This window comes from Belonocnema kinseyi, chromosome 3 (assembly GCF_010883055.1).
Source record: "Belonocnema kinseyi isolate 2016_QV_RU_SX_M_011 chromosome 3, B_treatae_v1, whole genome shotgun sequence".
Lineage (NCBI taxonomy): Eukaryota > Metazoa > Arthropoda > Insecta > Hymenoptera > Cynipidae > Belonocnema > Belonocnema kinseyi.
The window spans coordinates 132,280,671-132,285,790 of NC_046659.1; positions in this window are offsets into that span (position 1 = coordinate 132,280,671).

The following is a 5,120-nucleotide window of genomic DNA, read 5'->3' on the forward strand; positions in this document are numbered from 1 at the left end:
GAGTGTGTGTAAAGGAATAGAGAAGGTGTAAGAAAAATGTAAACCCTTAGGGGACACATTAGAAGCTTCCATTCCAGTGGTCGGAAAACCCAAAAAGCTGGCCAAAAATAAAGGTGTTATCGGAATTCCATAATGTTTGGTATACTTACGTTTTCGAGGTCGCTGATTACGAATCTAGATTCAGATTTTCGAAATTTAAAATGGCGCATCCAATATGGCGGACAAATTTTGTGAAAAGTCATTCAATCTTTTTAAAACTCGGTATCCTTACGTTTTTATGGTCGCTGATTACGATATTCAATTCAAATTTTGGAAATTCAAAATGGCGGATCCAATATGGTGGACAAATTTTGGTATTCTTTGTTTTTTAGGGTCGCGGAACACGAAAATAGATCAAGAGGCACTATTCGACGAATCCGAGTTAACAATGTTATCGTCACTTTCATTAGAGTCATTAATCTCACGACTTAAGTACGATATTGGAACTTCGATTCCACGAAGCAATTATAACGCTTCTTGAGAAAAGGACTTTAGTTTTCCTCGAGACAGTTTACGCAAAATAGTAATTTTTGGGTCTAATGTAATCAAAACCCTGTTAAAAGCATCTTTCATATTTTTTGACCGATTACATTTCCGTGCATAATTCTCACGAAACTTCTTTATATACTTGTTACATGATTCCTGAGCCCCTTCTGGCATTTTTCCGATTGGAAGCAATGAGGACTCAATGATCTTATGTCCATGAATTAAAATTTTATGGACAGTCGTTGGCATCTTAAACCATGGGTATAAGTCAACGAATTTTCTCGTAGTTTCAGTAGCGTAATTTCGAAATTTTTGGCACATCAATTTCAAAACCACTGGAAATAACTTGAAGTATCGTGTGGAAACGCATAATTAAATCTTTGTCAAATCCAGTAATTTCAGAAGAAACTTTTGCATTTTCGAAAAAACTTCTGGAAGTATTACCAGCAGTATAACTCCCATAATTCTGTTTTGGTAAATTCTCTTCATCAATTTTTTTTCAGCATTTTATCAACATTGTTAAATTCCGAGGATGTGGCATCACTGAAGCTTGTATTTCACCCGAATTTCGATGCCAATAACTATTGTTGGAAAAGGCAAAAGATTTCTTTCCTGTTCTTTAATATTATCGACTTTGGCAATTGTTGATTCAGCTGCTTCTTTCATAAAAAGAATTGAGATTGGTCGACAAAATCTTGGAGAGGGTGGGCGCGGATTTTTCCAAACCATTTTTTTCGCATTTTTCTCTCCAAGACGATACATTTCCAATGGAACCAAAAAAGAAAAAACAATATTTTCGTCAGAATATTTGTCGTCAGTAAATTTTTGTTTGCATCTACTCTGGTCGGACGCACCGTCACACCCCCATTTACAAATGAAAGAGAATTCTTTTAGACTTTCTGCAGTGAGTCTCTCAATGATTTCTGATCGGGTGGATAAAATTCTTTCAGTCGTATGGTCTAAAAGTGCTCGTAAAGTAACCGAAGCTTCCGTTTCCGTCACAGTCATTGCAGATTTTTCCGGATAACAGCTTTTTTCGACTCAAGAACCTTATCGTAAGACGGATACAGACAACAATTTTTTTGTAAACTTACTTCGCGCTTCCCTTTGTACTGCTTTTCTGAAAGATTATTTTAAATCAGTAGTAACAATGCTTTGTCTCCAGACAACGTTTCTTCTCGGCTCGAAGAGTCATCTGGGTTGCATAAACAAGTTCTTCGCAAGTGTTTTGAGTTCGAAGATGTCCAGTTTTCCTGCGCTTTGTTCTTTCAGGGCTGTCAGCAATACTAACCGGAGGACGACCTAGGCCAGTATTTTCTTGAGACTCCGGAAAATTTTCACGGTCATCATTGAAGGTTACGAATTTTTCCAGCCAAACTTTATCATTTTTAAAAAATTCGCCTTCTTTCTGGAAAACTCTTAGCCATCTTGTTCGAAAATTGTGTACTAATTTCGACACGACTTGTCTTTTTTCATTTGTCAACTTAAAATTAAACTTAAGTTTTTTTGACAATTCCAACTCAATAATTAAATAAATGTTGTTAGCATAGTCGTGTGAATGTTTTTTTTTTAAGAATAAAGAGTTCTCCTCGGGTTTAGTCTGGAGGGTCTTTTTTTGGTTCATCCATTGTGGTTCCGAAAAACAGAATTGTCATACGTATCAACTAATCAGGAATGTTGCTGAATTTATTATGAAGATCCCAATTAAAAAAATCGAAGTTTAGCGGTAACTGCCTTTATGATACTACATTAACAAAAAATACTATCACTTGCGCTAATTAATAACCTACATGGAAGCAAGGGTCTGCTTCATCTAAAAGTGATGCAACAGAAATTTTGGTACAATCTTCCTTTCCGACTACTCGAAAGTCAACTGCTAATTGGATGATTACAAATTTGGTACATCTAAACTGTTTTTATTTTTCCGCCTAAGATTCATAAATTTTCTTGATAGGGTGAAAATCGAAATTGTTAAAAATGGGTCACTAAATCAAATTTAAAAAAATATTAAACCTAAAAAAAATACTAAATTTAAAAATTTTCCACATTAAGCCCAAACATTATATTCAAATACAAAATTTCACCCTAGCCAACTTACTAACAATGCTAAAAAATATTTCTTATTATTTATACGCTTAATTTCTAGCTAAACATTATTATTATACAAAAGTATAAGAAATGCAGTAATTAAACAGTTTTAAATATTGTTGACCTAGAAAAATATATTTTTTTTAACTCACAGGAAAAAATTTGTTTTGTTTTTAGAGAGAACGCTTAGATATTTATAACAAGAATTTGACTTCCAATAAGAAGCTTCTCACGTCAATATCATGTATGGTATTATTGAAAATATTTTGTACTGATTTTCATAGATGTTAAATAAAAAAATATTTTGATTTTTCCAAACTAAGAATTTTTGTGATAAGCAAATTTTGATAAGTAGACTGATAAAAACATTACGAGGACAACCTCGAGCCTTAGATAATAAATGAGATATTAAACAATCTTGGTTGTAATAAAACTACAGAAATTTAATTAGGCTCACTCTTAATTCAATTTGACGGTAGTACAGTAATAAGTATTCCTTATTCAAGAAAAATGACGATCCTCTCTACTGTGGCGCTATCATTGACGATTATCCTGATTTCAATTGGTAAATATAATAATAAAATAATGTTCCGTTTATTTAAAATCATTTTTAGAATGAAGCAAATAAAAACTGCTCAAACTAACTGTGCAATAGATCCCAATTTAAATCTATCAAAACACTTTCAAATCCCTCAAAATCATTTGAAGTGTTTGCATTATTCTTAAAAATCACAAATTCAAAATTTCTTTTAATCCGCAGAAATATTTTTAAATCTTAAAAATCACAGTACATTTTATGTTATGATTTTAATATTAAATTTAAATAATTTACTGCGAATTTGTAAACTTTTATTTAAAACTGGTAAGAATTTACAATAAAATAAGTAAGTTTACAACCAATAATAAAATTGAAATATTTTTAACGATTTTGTCCAAACCAAAAAAAAATTATTCATAAAATGTATTCTTTTAATTTTTTTATATTATATTTACAAATGCTAATATTATTGTAATATTTTGTTATCCAAATGATTTAAAAGAATCTGTTTATTCTGTGAGACAGCCTCGGAAAGATGTGCGCAACATTTTTAATTGAATTTTATTCCTTGGTCTGATTTATGAAATACAAATATCTGAAAACGACAAGCACGTGGCGTATTTAATTCATGAGATAAGAACTGTAATGTATATTATTTTTAGGAAAGGAAGGTTGATAATCAATTTATTAACCTAAATATTAAAATGCTGAAGCATTGTATAGCAAGAAAATGATGGAAATAATACCAAAAATAAATGTAATTTCTCATATTTTATTATCAATTATATTCTGCTTGTAATTCTGTTATACTCTGTACTTTTAATTTCAAGCGTCTTTTATGGGGACAAATAAAAATTCTTTCTGAGCCAAAATAAAGCCAAAAACAATATTTTCTGTTTAATATTAGCAGAACTCATTAAATAATGTTTCCGAGATTTTAAAATGGTTTAAATAATGTACGGTATATAGTTTTAGATTTTTATATACGCGGAATAGAAAATGTTCTTACATTATCACAAATTATGTATTGTGGCGAATGTCTAAAATAATAATAATTAATCTGTTAAGTAGACTAGTACAATTTTTTTAATTCATTGTTTAATGTTTCTTATTTACATTTTCTCTTATGAGTATTACATTTCAAGATTTTCCACTTTTTATGGACAAACGATTATTTAGTAATTCACTTCTATTTAGCGGTTTTTGAAAAACAAAACTTAAAAGAAAATTAATTTTTAGCAAGTACACTCTTAACGAATTGGCATAAAAGTCAGTGAAAGGAAATTTATGAGTCAAGGAATACAAATTTATTGTTATAAGTACACGAAGTACGATTTTCGTTGATAAATTTTTAAAAAGTCCTTAGTTTTGTAACTTTTCTTACATTTTTAAAGGTAGGATACCAATTTGCTCTCAAAATTAAAAAAAAAACATTCCTACATTTTGAAAACTGTACGAAATCGATAAATTTTTATCACAGAATACAAATTTGATGTAAAATTAAATAAATTGTCTGATTAAAACATTTTTAACCTTTTAGCATGAAATTCGAATTTATAATATATTTTTTCATTCAGAGAAAGATTTTGAGTATTGCCAGTTTCAACAATATAATTTATGAAATTGTATTTTTTTCCTTTGTCTTAAGGGGGTCACCTCGTAGGGTGGCCCCTTTTTTAACCTTTTTTGGGGGATTTGTTTTTGACGAACGATAACAATATGCAACTTTGAACTTTTCACTATATATTTATTCACATTTGGACAGTAAATTATGCAAGTTTGAACCCAAAATCTTATTTTGATTCAAATTGCATTTTAAGCTGCGCTTAATCACGTATCATTTCAATAATTTTATATCATTGCAATTCATAATATGCATAAAAATTGAATCATACTAATTCTCTTTTCCTTGTTTTTATCATTTATTTTTATTTTAAATATTGTTTTATATGATTAAATAAAAAATATT